Source organism: Coenobita brevimanus, chromosome 109, assembly GCF_032717465.1.
Source record: "Coenobita brevimanus isolate Jiangsu-jjx chromosome 109, ASM3271746v2, whole genome shotgun sequence".
Taxonomy (NCBI): Eukaryota; Metazoa; Arthropoda; class Malacostraca; order Decapoda; family Coenobitidae; genus Coenobita; species Coenobita brevimanus.
In genome coordinates, this window is record NC_137062.1 from 13,747,057 (window position 1) to 13,767,567 (window position 20,511).

A 20,511-nucleotide genomic window follows, 5' to 3' on the forward strand; every position below is an offset into this window, starting at 1 on the left:
CAGGTGATTCCGACTACTCTCTGCAGGTAAAGCCAACTACTCTCTGCAGGTAAAGCCAACTACTCTCTGCAGGTAAAGCCAACTACTCTCTGCAGGTAAAGCCAACTACTCTATACTGGTAAGACAACTACTCTCTGCAGGTAAAGCCAACTACTCTATGCTGGTAAGACAACTACTCTCTGCAGGTAAAACCAACTACTCTCTGCAGGTAAAGACAACTACTCTCTGCAGGTAAAGCCAACTAATCTATGCTGGTAAGACAACTACTCTCTGCAGGTAAAGACAACTACTCTCTGCAGGTAACACCAACTACTCTCTGGTGGTAAGACAACTACTTTCTGCTGGTAAGACAACTACTCTCTGCAGGTACGTCGGCTTCTTTCTGCGGGAAACGTCGACCTCTTGTTAGAGGGATTACTCTGATCACCTTCATCATCACTATTATCATCGTCATCATTAGTATTATTATAACTATTATTATAGCTAGTAGGCTATTTTTATTATTATTATTATTATTACATTGTTGTTGTTGTTGTTGCTGTTAATTTAGTGGTAACATATTCATAGCAGTATTTTCCATGACACATTTTCTTCATTGTTGGATTTTTGGCAGAGATTCATGGCTTTCGGGCGGTTTTTAGGTGCATAGTTGATGTGTATCCGGGCGGTGTTTAGTTCCATTTTCTGGCGGGTGGTAGTTAGTCTGCCAAAGCTATATAAGGCCTGGCCGAAGCTTCCACGAGCAGTTCGGGTGGAGCAGGAACCAGAGCAACATGTCCTTCCCAGCCTGCCAGGCCCACCACAGGCACCCACACATCCTCCACACCCCCCACTACTCCTTCCCCACCCACCACCACCTCGGGGAAGGTCAAGTGGTACAGCTTCAGGCCAGGTTATGCCATCGGCTTCTCTCTACAATGGACGTCAACTACTCTCTGCGGATGACGTCGGGTTCTCACTTCATATATCGTCGGTTCTCTCTGCAGGTGACGTCCACTTCTGTCTGCAGGAAACGTCACCTTCTCTCTAAACGACACGTCGACATCTCTTTGCACGTGACGTCGGTTTCTCTCCTGGTGGCGCCGGCATCATTTACAAGTAACACAAACTCCTCTAAGCAGGTAACGTTAACAGCTGTCAAGAGGCGGTGTGACCTTCTTCCTGCAAGGGATGTCGACTTCTTTCTGCAGGTGACGCACAGCTCTATGTTCAGATAATAACAAAATATCACAGGTAACACAAAATGCAATATTTTCAGGAAAGTTTGACTCCTCTCTTTGTATTAACGTCCAGTTCCTCTCCTTTGTTCTCTCTCTCTCTCTCTCTCTCTCTCTCTCTCTCTCTCTGTTTATATATATATATATATATATATATATATATATATATATATATATATATATATATATATATATATATATATATATAAAATCTGTCAATTTACTTACATATCTTTCACTATATCATCAAGTTCTCCCTCTTTTCAGGTGACGTCGACTCTTTCCTTGCAGGTGTTATTAAAACTGCAGGCGGAATTGACTTCTTCTTTGAAGGTGGTACAGATTTTTGTTTGCTAAATAACATGGCTTCTCTTTGCAGGTGACGCTGATTTCTCTATGCAAGTATTTTCCACTTCATGCCGTAGTGCAGTTTGGCTCTCTCTACACGTGACGTCAGCCTCTCTCTACAGGCGACGGGAAATTCTATTTGCTGTTCACCTCGACATATCACGGCAGGTGACATCGACGTAAACATTTTCAGGTAAGGTTGCCTTCCATCTTTCCTTTACCGTGTGTGTGTGTGTGTGTGTGTGTATTTATCTATATATCTTTCACTATGTCAAGTTTTCTCTCTTTTCAGGTCACTTCAACTCACTTTCCTTGTAGGCGTCATTGGTTCTGACGGCAACACACACTTCTTTGAAGGTGGTGTCACTTCTTCCTGCTCGGAACATCGACTTCTTTTTGTAGGTGACGCTGATTTCTCTATGCAACTGATGTCCACTTCAGTCCGTAGTGAAAGTCGACTCTATCAACAAGTGACGTCGGCCTCTTTTTGCGGGAGACGGCAACTTCAATTTGCAGGTGACCTCGACGTATCACGGCAGGCGACCCCGACGTAATAATTCCAGGTAAGGTTGAAGAGGATCCAGGTAAGGCTGCCTTCTTTCTTTTCTTTAACGTTGGCTCTCTCTCTCTCTCTCTCTCTCTCTCTCTCTCTCTCTCTCAATATCGACCTTTTTTTATTTTCACATGACATGACCTTTACCGCTCACATCAACTTGTCTTCCATTGCAAGTGATGGGAAATTCTTGTCTTCAGTTGCCATAGTGTAAATCTTCTAAGGTGGCATCGCCTTTTAATCGCAGATGTAATGAGCTGTGTGCAAGTGATGTCGAGTACTTTCTGCAAGGACATCAACTTCTCTCTGCTGGTTGCTCATGATATCGACTGGTCATTGCTGGTAATGCTGAGTATTCTCTGCAAATAAAGAATCATAGACTTCTTCCTGCTGCTGACTTCAACTTCTCTCTTCAGGCGACATCTCATTTTCTAGCAATGTGAAGTGGACTTTTCTCTGCCTTCCCTCTACAAGTGGCAACGCCTTTTGTCTGCAGGCGACGCCGCTTAATCTCTACAGGTGACGCCGCCTACTGTCTACAGGTGACGCGGCCTATTCTCCACAGGAGACGCCCACTACTCTCTGCATGTGACGTTGACTACTCTCTGCATGTGACGTTGACTACTCTCTGCATGTGACGTTGACTACTCTCTGCATGTGACGTTGACTACTCTCTGCATGTGACGTCGACTACTCTCTGCATGTGATGTTGACTACTCTCTGCATGTGATGTTGACTACTCTCTGCATGTGATGTTGACTACTCTCTGCTGGTAACACCGACTACTTTCTGCAGGTAACACCGAATGCTCTATGCAGGTAACACCGACTGCTCTTTGCAGGTAAAGCCAGCTACTCTCTGCAGGTAACACCAACTACTCTCTGCAGGTAACACAGACTTCACTCTGCAGGTAACACCAACTACTCTCTGCAGATAAAGCCAACTACTCTCTGCAGGTAACACCGACTACTCTCTGAAGGTAACACAAACTTCACTCTGCAGGTAACACCAACTACTCTCTGCAGGTAACACAGACTACTCTCTGCAGGTAACACCGACTACTCCCTGCAGGTAACACAGACTTCACTCTGCAGGTAACACCAACTACTCTTTGCAGGTAACACAGACTACTCTCTGCAGGTAACACCGACTACTCTCTGCAGGTAACACCGACTTCACTCTGCAGGTAACACAGACTACACTCAGCAGGTAACACCAACTACTCTTTGCAGGTAACAAACAATTCACTCTGCAGGTAACACCGACTTCACTCTGCAGGTAACACAGACTACACTCAGCAGGTAACACCAACTACTCTTTGCAGGTAACAAACAATTCACTCTGCAGGTAACACCGACTACTCTATGCAGGTAACACCAACTACTCTTTGCAGGTAACACCAACTACTCTTTGCAGGTAACGTCAACTACTCTCTGCAGGTGACGTCAACTACTCTGCAGAGGTAACGTCAACTTATCTCTACAGGTGACGTCGGCTTCTTTGTGCGGGAAACGTCAACTTCTTTTTATAGGGATCAGCCTAATTACCATCATCATTACTATTGTTATCGTCACTATTAGTATTATTGTTACTACTACGACTACTACTACTACTACTACTACGACTACTACTACTATTGCAACAACTACTGTTACTACTATTACTACTCTTACTACTAGTACTATTACTACTACTACTATTACTACTGGGCTGCTAGTACTGCTACTTCTGTAATTATTATTATTATTATTATTTTGTATTATTATTTTTTTTATTACTCTTATTATTTTTATTACTATTATTATTATTATTATTATTATTAATATTATTAGTGTTATTATTATAACTATTATTATTATTATTATTATTATTGTCAATATTATCATTCAAATTATTATTATTATTATTATAATTATCCTTATTAATATTATTATTAATATTACTGTTTACTAATATTAATATTAATATTATTTTTATTAATATTGTTATTGTTAATATTATTATTATTAATATAATTCTTTTTAATATTATTAATATTAATATTAATATTATTACTAATATTAATATTAATATTAAATATATTAATATAAATATTAATATTAATATTATTATCAATATTAATATTATTATCAATATTAATATTATTATCAATATTAATATTATTATCAATATTAATGTTATTATCAATATTAATATTATTATCAATATTAATATTATTATCAATATTAATATTATTAACAATACTAATATTAATATTAATACCAAATTAATAATATTATCAATATTAATATTGTTATCAATACTAATATCATTATAATTATTAATATTATTATTAATATTAATATTATTATTCTATTAAAATTATTATTAATTAATTATTTTAATTATTATTTTTAACAATATTATTATTAATATTATGAACATTATTATCATTATTATTATTATTATTATTATTATTATTAATATTTTCATTATTATTATTTTTCTTCTTCTTCTTCTTCTTCTTATTATTATTATTATTATTATTATTATTATTATATTTAATATTATTAATATTATTTTTATTTTTTTTATTACTATTATTTTTATTAATATTATTATAGTTATTATTATTAATAAAAAATTATTAATATTATAAATAAATATATATTATTAATATTATAAATTATTATTATTTTTATTATTATTGTTATTTTTGTTTTTATCAATATATTATTATTATTATTATTATTATTAGTAGTAGTAGTAGTAGTAGTAGTAGTACTATTAGTATTATTAATATTAATATTATTATTAACATTATTAATATAATTTTTAAAATTAATAACATTATTATTAATATTATTAATATTTTTATTAATGTCATTATTATAATTATTAATATTATTAATATTAATATTAATATAATTAATATTATTATTAATATTGTTTATATTGTCATTAGTATAATAAATAATATTATTAACATTATCAATTTTATTATCAATATTATTAACTTTATTATTAATACTATTATCAATATAATTAATATTATTGTAAATATTATTAATATTATTATTAATATAATTAATATTATTAATATTTTTGTTATCATTATTATTATTATTAATATTATGATAAATATTAATAGTATTATTAATATTAATATTATTGTGAATATTTTATTATTAATAATTAATATTATAATAATATTAATATTACTATCTATATTATTATTATTATTAACCACCTGCCTAGCCCCGGGCTCTTACGATCCTCATGGGGCAATGTAGAATTGGATGATTGAAGGATAGATTATTATTATTATTATTATTATTATTATTATTATTATTATCATTATTATTTATTATTCTATCTATCTATCTATTCATTGCCAGACGCCTCAATCCCGTTTGGGGTGGCCACAAACAAATCGCTTCTACGTCGCCCTGTCCCCCGCCATTTCACTGCGCTGCTCCCAACTCACACCCCTCTCTCTCATATACTTCTCCACCCCATCCCTTCATCTCATCCTCGGCCTCCCCCTCCCTCTCCCCCCCTCCACCTCACTCACATACACTCTTTTCGTCAGTCTTTCACCCTCCATCCTCTCCACATGGCCAAACCACCTCAGTGTGTTCCTCATAACGCTTCCTATCACATCCACATCCACACCACAACGCTCCTTTATATCCTCATTCGTCAGCCTGTCTCTCCATGTGACTCCACAGGCTCCTCTTAAATAACTCATTTCCACTGCTCTCACTCTTGACTTGTGTCCTTCCAACAACGTATAAGCTTCACTTCCATACGTTAGAGTTGGTATCACAATACTGTCATGTAGTAACTTTTTCACTTCCATGCTCGCTTTCCTGTTTCTTATCACTGCTTTCAAAGAACCAGCAACCTTTCTTCCCTGCTGTACCCTTTCACGCACTTCACCCTCCAAACCTCCATCCTTACTCATCACACTACCCAAGTACTTAAACGTACTCACATTTTCCAATTTCTCACCATCCAGCCTCGCTGTACATTCACTGACTTGTATATTATTATTATTATTAAAATTATTATTATTATTATTATTAATTTTTATAATAATAATAATGATAAAAATAATAATAATAATAATAATAATAATAATAATAATAATAGTAATAATGATAATAATAATGACATTATTATTATTATTATTATTATTATTATTATTTTTATTATTAATATTATTATCAATATTATTATTATTGTTATTATTATTTTCATTATTAATATTATCAATATTATTATTAATATTATTAACAATATTATTATTGTTAATTTTAATAATATTAATATGAATATCAATAATAACAACACTATTGTTATTATTTTAATAACATTATTAAAATGCAAAAAATATTATTATTAATATTATTGATAATGTTATTATTATTATTATTATTATTATTATTATTTTTTGTAATATATTTAATAACATTATTATTAATATTTTTATTTGTAATGTTACTTTTAATATTATCATTAGTATTATTAATAATATTATTATCAATAATATTATTAATAATATTACTATAAATATTATTTTTTAATAATATTATTAACATTATTATTATTATTATTAGTAATATAATTAATATTTATAAAATATTAATAATATTATTATTAGAATACAAAAAACCCCACTGGCAGACGAAAAAAGATGTATTCCAAACAGTTTCGGCGACAGCTGTCGCCCTCCTCAGTGGATCTACAGACCAAGAGTGGTACATACAAATGCTGAGAAGCTGCTTATATGCAGGCTGAGGACACCTTTTCCCAACCACACCTGATGTGACCTCACCTGACTCTCCCTCTACTCTGTCCACGACCTGAGTGAGGGATTACAATATTATAATATAATAAAAATAATAATGATAATAAAATAATAATAATAATAATAGTAATAATATAATAATATTAATGAATTTGTCATTATTGCTATCATTATTCTTATTATGTTATTATTATTATTATCATTATAACTATTATTATTATTATTATTATTATTATTATTATCATATTATTATTATTATTATTATTATTATTATTATTATTATTAATGTTGTTAATAATAATAATAATAATAATTATAATAATAATTGTAATGATAATTAATAATAATATTAATATTAATATTAATATTACTACTACTACTACTACTAATATTAATAATAATAATAATAATATTAAAACAATAATAATAATAATATTAATATTTATAAAAATATTAATTATAATAATAATATTAATATTAAATAATAAAACAATAATAATAATTATATTAATATTTTTAAAAATATTAATTATAATAATAATATTGATATTAATAATAATATTTAAATTAATCATAATATTAACATTAATAATAATATCAATAGAATTATTACTAATATTAATATTATTAATAATATTATTAATAAAATTGATAATATTAATAATGATATTAACAGTATTGCTTTTGTTATTAAAAATATTAATAACAATATAAATAATATTATTAATATTAAATATGGTAATAATAATATTAATACTATTAATAATATGAATAATATTAATAATGATATTAATAATAATAATATTAATCATATTAATAATAATATTGATCATATTAATAATAATATTAATAATAATTTTAATAATATAAAAAATGATATTAAAAATATTGATAATAATATTAATATTATTGATAACATTAATAATATTAATTATATTACTACTAATATGATAAATGATATTAATAATAATATCAATAATATTAGTAATAATATTAATAATATTAATAATAAAGAAAATAAGGATAATTATAATATTAATAATACTAATAAAAACATTAAGAATATCAATATTAATTCTATAATTTATAATAATATTAATAATAATCTATATATCTATCTATTGCCAGACGCCTCAATCCCGTTTGGGGTGGCCACAAACAAATCGCCTCCAAGTCGCCCTGTCCCTTGCCATTTCACTGCCCTGCTCCCAACTCACACACCCCCTCTCTCATATACCTCTCCACCCCATCCCTCCATCTCATCCTCGGCCTTCCCCTCCCTCTTCCCCCCTCCACCTCAGTCACATACACTCTCTTCGTCAGTCTTTCACCCTCCATCCTCTCCACATGGCCAAACCACCTCAGTGTGTTCCTCATAACGCTTCCTATCACATCCACATCCACACCACAACGCTCCTTTATATCCTCATTTGTCAGCCTGTCTCTCCATGTGACTCCACAGGCGCCTCTTAAATAATTCATTTCCACTGCTCTCACTCTTGAATTGTGTCCTTCCAACGATGTCCAAGCTTCACTTCCATAAGTTAGAGTTCGTATCACAATACGGTCATGTAGTAACTTTTTCACTTCCATACTCACTTCCCTGTTTCATATCACTGCTTTCAAGGAACCAGCAACCTTTCTTCCCTGCTGTACACTTTCAAACACTTCACCCTCCAAACCTCCATCCTTACTCATCGCACTACCCAAGTACTTAAATATACTCACATTTTCCAATTCCTCACCATCCAACCTCGCTGTACATTCACTAACTTCACCACTCTCAAAGACCATCACTTTACTCTTCCCTACATTCACCTTTAGATTCCGTTTCTTACACACTCTCACAAACTCATCCACCAAGCCTTGCAGCTCCCCTTCGTCTTTACTCAACAACAGTACAGGGAGTTTCCAAACACTATCCTCTCTCACCGGGGCCACTCCAACATCCACTACCCTACCTTGTACCTCTTTTATTACCCCATCCATGAACAGATTGAACAACCATGGAGACATGACACATCCCTGTTTCAACCCAACCTCCAAAGAGAAAAATTCACTCAGTTCACCATCCACAGGTAATGCAGCCTTAGCACCATCATACATACTCTTCGCAGCAATCAACAACTTTCCATCTACTCAATATATTCTTAACACTTTCCACAATCCTTGTCTATCCACCCTGTTATATGCTTTCTCCAAATCCATGAAAGCCGCATACAACTTCTTTCCCTTGTTTAGAAACTTTTCCACTAAAGATCTAAGAATGAATATCTGATCTACACAACCTCTTCCCTTCCTAAAGCCTCCCTGTTCTTCTCCAACTAATTTCTCTGTTCTTTCTCTAACTCTGTCAATAAGTATCCTACCATACACTTTTCCTATTATACTAAGAAGACAAATGCCCCTATGATTACCACACACTTCTTTTTCCCTTTTTCCTTTGTACAAGGGAATAATTATACCTGACTTCCAATCCTCCGGGACTCTACCTTCCTCCCAGGCCAATCTGCACATCTTCCACATCCATTCTACCACTATATCTCCCCAGTGCTTCAGCATTTCACCACACACTCCATTAATTCCTGGGGCTTTCCCCAATTTAACTTTCTTCATTGCTTCCACAACTTCTATCCTACTGATTTCTTCCTGTCTTCTCACCTCCCTCCTTCTCCCAGCCATTCCCCAGCCACTCATACTCGCATTACTTCCATCGTCTATGTTCAACAATTCCTTAAAGTGTTCTCTCCATCTGCTCACTTTTTCTCCCTTCCCCACAAGTAATCTACCATTTTTATCTTTCACTCCCCTGCTAACTTCACTTCCACCCTGTCTTACTCTCCTCACCTCTTTCCAGAACATTTTCTTACAGTCCCTCCACTTTACACTCAAATTCCTTCCAAATTCCTCATCCACTCTCTTCTTACTCTCTCTTACTAATCTTTTCACCTCTCTCGAAATAGTGTTAATATTAATATTAAAAATATTAATAAAAATATTAATAATATTAATGTTAATTTTATTATTAATAATAATATTAATAATACTAATAATAATATTGAAAATATACGGAATGATAATATTAATATTAATAATAATAATAATAATAATAATAATAACCTTAATATTAATAATAATATTAATATTATTAATAAAAATTGTATTATTAATAATAATAAAATGGATTATAATTATAAAAAAGTTAATAATTGTGAAAATAATAAAATAATAATAATAATAAAAAAAATAATAATAATAATGAAAATAATAATAATAATAAAAATAATAGTAATAAATACAATAACAATGATAATAGTAATAACAATAATAATAATAATAATAATAATAATAATAATAATAATGATAAGAAGAAGAAGAAGAAGAAGAAAAATAATAATAACAATAATAATAGGAAAAATAATATTAATAATAATAATATTAATAATAATAATAATAATAATAATAATAATAATAATCATCATCATATTCATATTGATATTAATAATAATATTTATTATAATATAATAATAATAATAATAATAATAATAATAATAATAATAACATCTATAACAACATTAATAATAATATTAATAATAATAATAATAATAATAATAATAATAATAATAATAATAATAATAACAACAATGTTAAGAATAATGTAAATATTTATATTAATAATTTTTATACTAATAATAACAATAATAATAATAATAATAATAATAATAATATTAATATTAATAAAAATAATAATAGTATTAATAATAATAATAATAAAAATCACAATAATAACATTAATATTAATGATACTAATATTAAAAATACTAATAATATTATAAAATAATAATAATAATAATAATAATAATAATAATAATAATAATAATAATATATTATTACTAATATTAGTAATAATAATAATATAAATACTGCCTATAATAATAATATCAATTATAATATTAATATTTATAAATTTAATATTAATAATAAAATTAATAATAATATTAGTATAATAATTATTTTCATATTAATAACGATAGTAATATAAAAATTATATTAATTATTATTTTAATAATAATAATAATAATAAGAGTAATAATAATAATAATAATAATAATAATTATTATTATTATTATTATTATTATTATATAAATAATATTAAAATAATGATATTAATAATAATAATGTTAATTATAATATTAATATCATTAATAATAATAATAATAATAATAATAATAATAATAGCAATAATAATAATAATAATAATAATAATAATAATAATAATCATAATAATAATATTAATAATAAAATTAATAATAATATTGATAATAATAAAAAAACTATTAATAAAAGTAAATACTGATATTAATAATATTAATAATAATTATAATAATATTAATGACAATAATAAAAATAATAATAATAATAATAATAATAATATCAATAATAAAATACTAATGTTAATAACGTTAATAGTAATATTAATAAAATAATCTATCTATCTATCTATAGCCCGACGCCCTAATCCCGGAAAGGGTGGCCGCAGACAAAACGCCTCCAAGTCGCTCTGTCACCCACCATTTGACTACCCTCCCCCCAACTCACCCCCCCTTCCCTTATATACCTCTCAACTCCATCCCTCCACCTCATCCTCGGTCTACCTCTCCCTCTCCCTCCCTCCACCTCACCTACATACACCCTCTTAGTCAGTCTTTCAGTCTCCATTCTCTTCACATGTCCAAACCACCTCAGTGTATTTCTCCTAATCTTCTCAACCACATCCATATCCACCCCACAACGTTCCTTCACTTCTTCATTCGTCAACCTGTCCCTCCACGTCACTCCACATGCTCCTCTCAAGTAACTCATTTCCACTGCTCTCACTCTTGACTTATTCCCCTCTTGCAAGGTCCATGCCTCGCTTCCATACGTCAGGGTAGGGATCACAATACCATCATGCAGTGACTTCTTAACTTCCATACTCACCTCCCTATTCCTCATCACTGCTTTCAATGTACCAACAACCTTCCTTCCCTGCTGTACCCTTTCACGCACTTCATCCCCCAAAGTTCCATCCTTACTCATCACACTACCCAAGTACTTGAATGCACTCACATTCTCCATATCCTCACCATCCAACCTCACTGCACACTCTGTGACTTCATTCCTCTCAAACACCATAACTTTACTTTTGTTTACATTAACTTTCAGATTCCTCTTCCTACACACTGTCCCAAATTCATTCACCAAACCTTGCAACTCCCATTCATCTTCACTCAACAATACTGTATCATCAGCAAACAGCAACACCGGAATCTTCCAAATCTCACCCTCATTCATTAGAGCCACCCCTACATCCACTGCCCTACCTTGCACCTCCTTTACAACCCCATCCATGTATATATTAAACAGCCATGGAGACATCACACAACCCTGTTTCAGTCCCACATTGAGATCAAAGAACTCACTCAGCTCACCATCCACTCGCACCGTAGCCCCAGCTCCCTCGTACATACTCTTCACAGCACTCAACAATTTCCCCTCCACTCCATATATTCTTAATACCTTCCACATACCTTGCCTATCTATTCTGTCATAAGCTTTCTCCAAGTCCATGAAGGCAGCATACACTTTCCTTCCCTTCTCTAGATACTTCTCCACTAAACATCTTAGAACAAATATCTGATCTACACACCCTTTTCCCTTCCTAAATCCCCCTTGTTCTTCTCCAACTAGCTCCTCTGTCATATGCCTAACCCTATCAATGAGTATTCTACCATATATTTTACCAGTCACACTAAGTAGGCAAATACCCCTATGGTTACCACATACTTCTCTCTCTCCTTTTCCTTTGTATAAAGGAACAATTATACCTGATTTCCAGTCCTCTGGAACCCTTCCCTCTTCCCAAGCCAATCTACACAACTTCCATATCCACTCCACAACAATCTCACCCCCATACCTAAGCATTTCACCACACACTTCATCAATTCCTGGGGCCTTTCCCAACTGTTAATAATAATAATAATAATAATAATAATAATAATAATGATTATATTAATAATAAAGTAATAAGGTTAATAATATCAATAATAATATTGATAATATCAATTAATAATAATATTAATAATATTATTAATAATATTAATTAATAATAATATTAATAATAATATTAAAACAATAATAATTATAATAATAATAATAATAAGAATAAGAATAAGAATAAGAATACTATCAATAATATTAATAGTTTTTAATTTAAAAAAAAAATAATAATAATAATAATAATAAAATAATAATATTAATACTACTACAGGTAATAACAACAATAATATTAACATTATTAATAATAATAACAATGATAATAATATTATTATTATTATTAATAAAAATAATGATATTAATAATAATAATTTTAATATAATAATAATATGAAAATTAATAATAACATTAATATTAATAATATTATTAATATTAATAATAATATTGATATTGATAATATTTATATTGATAATAATATTAATAATGATAATAATAATAATATCAATAATAATATTAGTATTGATAATAATATTAATATTGATAATAATATTAATAATTATATTAGCATTAACATTAATATTAATATTGATAATATTATTATTATTAATATTAGCATTAACATTAATAATAATAGTATCATTAATATTAATAGTAATGATGATATTAATATTAATGTTATTAATTATAATAATAATAATATTGATAATAATAGTATTAATAATAACAATATTAATAATAATAATATTAATATTAATAATATTAGTACTTATAATATTAGTAAAAATATTAATAATAATATAATAATAATATTAATAATAATATTAATCCATCCATCCATCATTATATCCTACATTGCCCGATGAGGAGCGTAGGAGGCCGGGGCTAGGCAGTTGGTCTCTACATTTAAGATGAGAGTGACCAGGGTCACTCATCCCTGAGTGGCATTACTTAACAATTAACCCCAACTACCCATTGAATATAAACGTTCACCGGCTGAATCCGATTGGAGCGCAAATAATTACCCACTAAACCACCAGGTGCCAAAATTTGGCTACATGGTTACCACCCAGCGTAGTAATTGGTTTCCTGGTGTACAGGAAACCATTTGGCTTGTCACTCAGTGTAGAGTCACCCACAGGCAGAAGGAAAAGAAAAGAGTGAAGGAAACAAAGACAGATGAGGGAGTGTAAAGTCACCCCAAGGCAGAAGAAGGAAAGAATGAAGGAGAGAAAGACAGAAGAGGATGGATGGAAAGAAGGATGGAAGAGAAGAAAGGGCAGAGAGAGAAAGACAGAAGAGGATGGATGGAAAGAAGGATGGAAGAGAAGAAAGGGCAGACACACGAGAGCAGCACTACATCAAGTGAGTGGATGGTGAGCGCCCCCCCTACCACAAATAATATTAATAATGATAGTAATAGTAATATTAATAATAATTTTAATAATAATATTAATGATAATAATAATAATAATAATAATAATAATAATAATAATAATAATAATAATAATAATAATAATAATAATAATAATAATAATAATAATACAAAATAATAATAATAATAATAATAATAATAATAATAACAGAAATAGCAGTACTAGTAGCCCAGTATTAATAGTAGTAGTAGTAATAGTACTAGTAGTAAGAGTAGTAATAGTAGTAGTTGCAGTAGTAGTAATAGTAGTAGTAGTAGTAGTAGTAGTAGTAGTAGTAGTAGTAGTAGTATAGTAGCAGAAGTAGTAGTAGTAGTCGTAGTAGTAGTAGTTGCAGTAGTAGTAGTAGTAGTAGTAACAATAATACTAATAGTGACGATAACAATAGTAATGATGATGGTAATTAGGCTGATCCCTATAAAAAGAAGTTGACGTTTCCCGCACAAAGAAGCCGACGTCACCTGTACAGATAAGTTGACGTTACCTCTGCAGAGTAGTTGACGTCACCTGCAGAGAGTAGTTGACGTTACCTGCAGAGTGAAGTGTTTGTTACCTGCAAAGAGTAGTCGGTGTTACCTGCATAGAGTAGTTGGTGTTGCCTGCATAGAGTAGTCGGTGTTACTTGCAGAGAGTAGTTGGTGTTACCTGCAAAGAGTAGTTGACGTCACCTGCAGAGTGAAGTGTTTGTTACCTGCAAAGAGTAGTTGGTGTTACCTGCATAGAGTAGTTGGTGTTGCCTGCATAGAGTAGTCGGTGTTACCTGCAGAGAGTAGTTGGTGTTACCTGCAAAGAGTAGTTGGTGTTACCTGCAAAGAGTAGTTGGTGTTACCTGCAAAGAGTAGTTGGTGTTACTTGCAAAGAGTAGTTGGTGTTACCTGCAGAGAGTAGTTGGTGTTACCTGCAGAGAGTAGTTGGTGTTACCTGCAAAGAGTAGTTGGTGTTACCTGCAGAGAGTAGTTGGTGTTACCTGCAGAGTGAAGTCTGTGTTACCTGCAGAGAGTAGTCGGTGTTACCTGCAGAGAGTAGTTGGTGTTACCTGCAGAGAGTAGTTGGTGTTACCTGCAGAGAGTAGTCGGTGTTACCTGCAGAGAGTAGCTGGCTTTACCTGCAAAGAGCAGTCGGTGTTACCTGCGTAGAGCATTCGGTGTTACCTGCAGAAAGTAGTCGGTGTTACCAGCAGAGAGTAGTCAACATCACATGCAGAGAGTAGTCAACATCACATGCAGAGAGTAGTTGACATCACATGCAGAGAGTAGTTGACATCACATGCAGAGAGTAGTCGACGTCACATGCAGAGAGTAGTCGACGTCACATGCAGAGAGTAGTCAACGTCACATGCAGAGAGTAGTCAACATCACATGCAGAGAGTAGTCGACGTCACATGCAGAGAGTAGTCGACGTCACATGCAGAGAGTAGTGGGCGTCTCCTGTGGAGAATAGGCCGCGTCACCTGTAGACAGTAGGCGGCGTCACCTGTAGAGATTAAGCGGCGTCGCCTACAGACAAAAGGCGTTGCCACTTGTAGAGGGAAGGCAGAGAAAAGTCCACTTCACATTGCTAGAAAATGAGATGTCGCCTGAAGAGAGAAGTTGAAGTCAGCAGCAGGAAGAAGTCTATGATTCTTTATTTGCAGAGAATACTCAGCATTACCAGCAATGACCAGTCGATATCATGAGCAACCAGCAGAGAGAAGTTGATGTCCTTGCAGAAAGTACTCGACATCACTTGCACACAGCTCATTACATCTGCGATTAGAAGGCGATGCCACCTTAGAAGATTTACACTATGGCAACTGAAGACAAGAATTTCCCATCACTTGCAATGGAAGACAAGTTGATGTGAGCGGTAAAGGTCATGTCATGTGAAAATAAAAAAAAGTTGATATTGAGAGAGAGAGAGAGAGAGAGAGAGAGAGAGAGAGCCAACGTTAAAGAAAAGAAAGAAGGCAGCCTTACCTGGATCCTCTTCAACTTTACCTGGAATTATTACGTCGGGGTCGCCTGCCGTGATACGTCGAGGTCACCTGCAAATTGAAGTTGCCGTCTCCCGCAAAAAGAGGCCGACGTCACTTGTTGATAGAGTCGACTTTCACTACGGACTGAAGTGGACATCAGTTGCACAGAGAAGTCAGCGTCACCTACAAAAAGAAGTCAATGTTCCGAGCAGGAAGAAGTGACACCACCTTCAAAGAAGTGTGTGTTGCCGTCAGGATCAATGACGCCTACAAGGAAAGTGAGTTGAAGTGACCTGAAAAGAGAGACAACTTGACATAGTGAAAGATATATAGATAAATACACACACACACACACACACACACGGTAAAGGAAAGATGGAAGGCAACCTTACCTGAAAATGTTGACGTCGTTGTCACCTGCTCTGATATGTCGAGGTGAACAGCAAATAGAATTTCCCGTCGCCTGTAGAGAGAGGCTGACGTCACGTGTAGAGAGAGCCAAACTGCACTACGGCATGAAGTGGAAATCACTTGCATAGAGAAATCAGCGTCACCTGCAAAGAGAAGCCATGTTATTTAGCAAAGAAAAGTCGATACCACCTTCAAAGAAGAAGTCAATTCCGCTTGTAATTTAAATAACACCTGCAAGGAAAGAGTCGACGTTACCTGAAAAGACCGAGAACTTGATGACTTAGTGAAATATATGAAAGGAAAGTTATGTATATATATATACACACACACAGCAAAGGAGAGGAACTCGACGTTAATACAAAGAGAGGAGTCAAACTTTCCTGAAAATATTGCATTTTGTGTTACATGTGATATTTTGTTATTATCTGAACATAGAGCTGTGCGTCACCTGCAGAAAGAAGTCGACATTCCTTGCAGGAAGAAGGTCACACCGCCTCTTGACAGCTGTTAACGTTACCTGCTTAGAGGAGTTTGTGTTACTTGTAAATGACGCCGGCGGCACCAGGAGAGAGGCCGACGTCACGTGCAAAGAGATGTCGACGTCTCGTTTAGAGAGAAGGTGACGTTTCCTGCAGACAGAAGTGGACGTCACCTGCAGAGAGAACCGACGATATATGAAGTGAGAACCCGACGTCATCCGCAGAGAGTAGTTGACGTCCATTGTAGAGAGAAGCCGATGGCATAACCTGGCCTGAAGCTGTACCACTTGACCTTCCCCGAGGTGGTGGTGGGTGGGGAAGGAGTAGTGGGGGGTGTGGAGGATGTGTGGGTGCCTGTGGTGGGCCTGGCAGGCTGGGAAGGACATGTTGCTCTGGCTGCTGCTCCACCCGAACTGCTCGTGGAAGCTTCGGCCAGGCCTTATATAGCTTTGGCAGACTAACTACCACCCGCCAGAAAATGGAACTAAACACCGCCCGGATACACATCAACTATGCACCTAAAAACCGCCCGAAAGCCATGAATCTCTGCCAAAAATCCAACAATGAAGAAAATGTGTCATGGAAAATACTGCTATGAATATGTTACCACTAAATTAACAGCAACAACAACAACAACAATTTAATAATAATAATAATAATAATAATAATAATAATAATAATAATAACGATAATAATAATAGTAATCTAATAGGAGTAATAACTGTAACAATAATATCAGTCATGACGATGAAAAGAGTGATGATGATAGTGATTAGAGTAATCCGTGCCAAAAGAGGTGGACGTTTCCCGCAGAAAGAAGCCTACGTACCTGCAGAGAGTAGTTGGTGTTACCTGCAGAGAGTAGTCGGTGTTACTTGCATAGAGTAGTCGGTGTTACTTGCAGAGAGTAGTCGGTGTTACCTACAGAGAGTAGTTGGTGTTACCTGCGGAGAGTAGTCGGTGTTACCTACAGAGAGTAGTAAGTGTTACGTGCTGAGTGTAGTTTGTGTTACCTGCAGAGAGTAGTCGGTGCTTCCTGTAGAGATTAGTCGGTGTTACCTACAGAGAGTAGTCGGTGTTTTGAGCTGAGTGTAGTCGGTGTTACGCAGAGAGTAGTTGGTGTTACCTGCAGAGAGTAGTCGGTGTTACATGCAGAGAGTACTTGGTGTTACCTGCGGAGAGTAGTCGGTGTTACCTACAGAGAGTAGTCGGTGTTACCTGCAGAGAGTAGTTGGTGTTACCTGCAGAGAGTAGTTGGTGTTACCTGTGGAGAGTAGTCGGTGTTACCTGCAGAGAGTAGTTGGTGTTACCTGCGGAGTGTAGTTTGTGTTACCAACAGAGAGTAGTCGGTGCTTCCTGTAGAGATTAGTCTGTGTTACCTGCAGAGAGTAGTCGGTGTTTCGAGCTGAGTGTAGTCGGTGTTACATGCAGAGAGTAGTTGGCGTTACCTGCAGAGAGTAGTCGGTGTTACCCCCACAAAGTAGTCAGTGTTACTTGCAGAGAGTAGTCGGTGTTATCTGCAGACAGTAGCTGGCATTTCATGCAGAGAGTAGTTGGTGTTACATGTAGAGAGTAGTCAGTGTTTCCTGCAGAGAGTAGTTAACATCACCTGCAGAGAGTAGTCGGTGTTACCTGCGGCGAGTAGTCGGTGTTACCTGCAGGGAGTTGTCGGCATCACCAGCAGGGAGAAGTCTGTGTTACCTGCAGAGCAAAGGCGGGGCCACGTGTAGAGATAAGGCAGAGAAAAGTCCACTTCACATTTCTAGTAAATAAGATGTCATCTAAAGAGAGAAGTCGACGTCACCTGCAGGAGGAAGTCTTTAATGCTTTATCTGCAGATAGCACTCAGTATTATTAGCAAAGAGCGTTCGATATCATCAGCAACCAGCAGAGAGATGGCGATGTCCTTGCAGAAAGTACTCGACATCACCTGCACACACAAACTGATTACATCTGCGATTAGAAGGTGATGCCACCTCAGAAGATTTAGACTTTTGCAACAGAAGACAAGAATTTCCCATCACTTGAAATGGAAGACAAGACGACGTGACCGGTAAAGATCATGTCATCTGCAAAGAAACAAGTCAATATTGAGAGAGAGAGAGAGAGAGAGAGAGAGAGAGAGAGAGAGAGAGAGAGAGAGAGAGAGAGACTAAATGTAAAAGAAATGAAGGAACGAACTCTTACCTGGATACTTTGTCGTCTGTTTCCCCTGCCGTGATATGTCCAGGTCACCTGCGAATAGATTTCCCGTTACTCGCAGAAAGAGGCCGACGTAACGTGTAGAGAGAGTCAACGTCCCATTCGCAATGAAATGGACATTACTTGCATCGGGAAATCAGTTTCACCTTCAAAGGGAAGTCGATGTTTCCAGCAAGCAGAAGTCGATGCCAACTTCAAGGAAGAAGTCGATGATGCCTGCAATTTTTATGACGTGACACATGTTAGGAAAAAGAAGTAGAAGTAACCTGAAAAGTGAGATAAATTGGTAACATAGTGACAGATATATAGATAAATATTCATATCTATAGCTGTCTATATATGTATCTATCTATATCTAGAGAGAGAGAGAGAGAGAGAGAGAGAGAGGGTGAGTCGTCGTTAGTAAAATGAAAGTAGTTAACATTACATAAGTATATTGAAGTCTGCGTCACCTCCATCATGCAAATCGATCTTTCCTGATAAATAAAATAAATATTACAAGGTCCTTCCTAAACTGTTTTCAGACAGACCAGTTATTACCTAGTGGACATAACTAGATCCTATCCCACTTGTGCCTAGACAGACCAGTTATTACTTAGTGGACATAACTAGATCCTATCTCAGCTGTGCCTAGACAGACCAGTTATTACCTGGTGGACATAACTAGATCCTATCTCAGCTGTGCCTAGACAGACCAGTTATTACCTGGTGGACATAACTAGATCCTATCTCAGCTGTGCCTAGACAGACCAGTTATTACCTGGTGGACATAACTAGATCCTACCCCAGCTGTGCCTAGACAGACCAGTTATTACCTGGTGGACAAAACTAGATCCTATCTCAGCTGTGCCTAGACAGACCAGTTATTACCTGGTGGACATAACTAGATCCTATCTCAGCTGTGCCAAGACAGACCAGTTATTACCTGGTGGACATAACTAGATCCTATCTCAGCTGTGCCTAGACAGAAAAGTTATTACATGGTGGACATAACTAGATCCTATCTCAGCTGTGCCTGGACAGACCAGTTATTACCTGGTGGACATAACTAGATCCTATCTCAGCTGTGCCTAGACAGACCAGTGATTA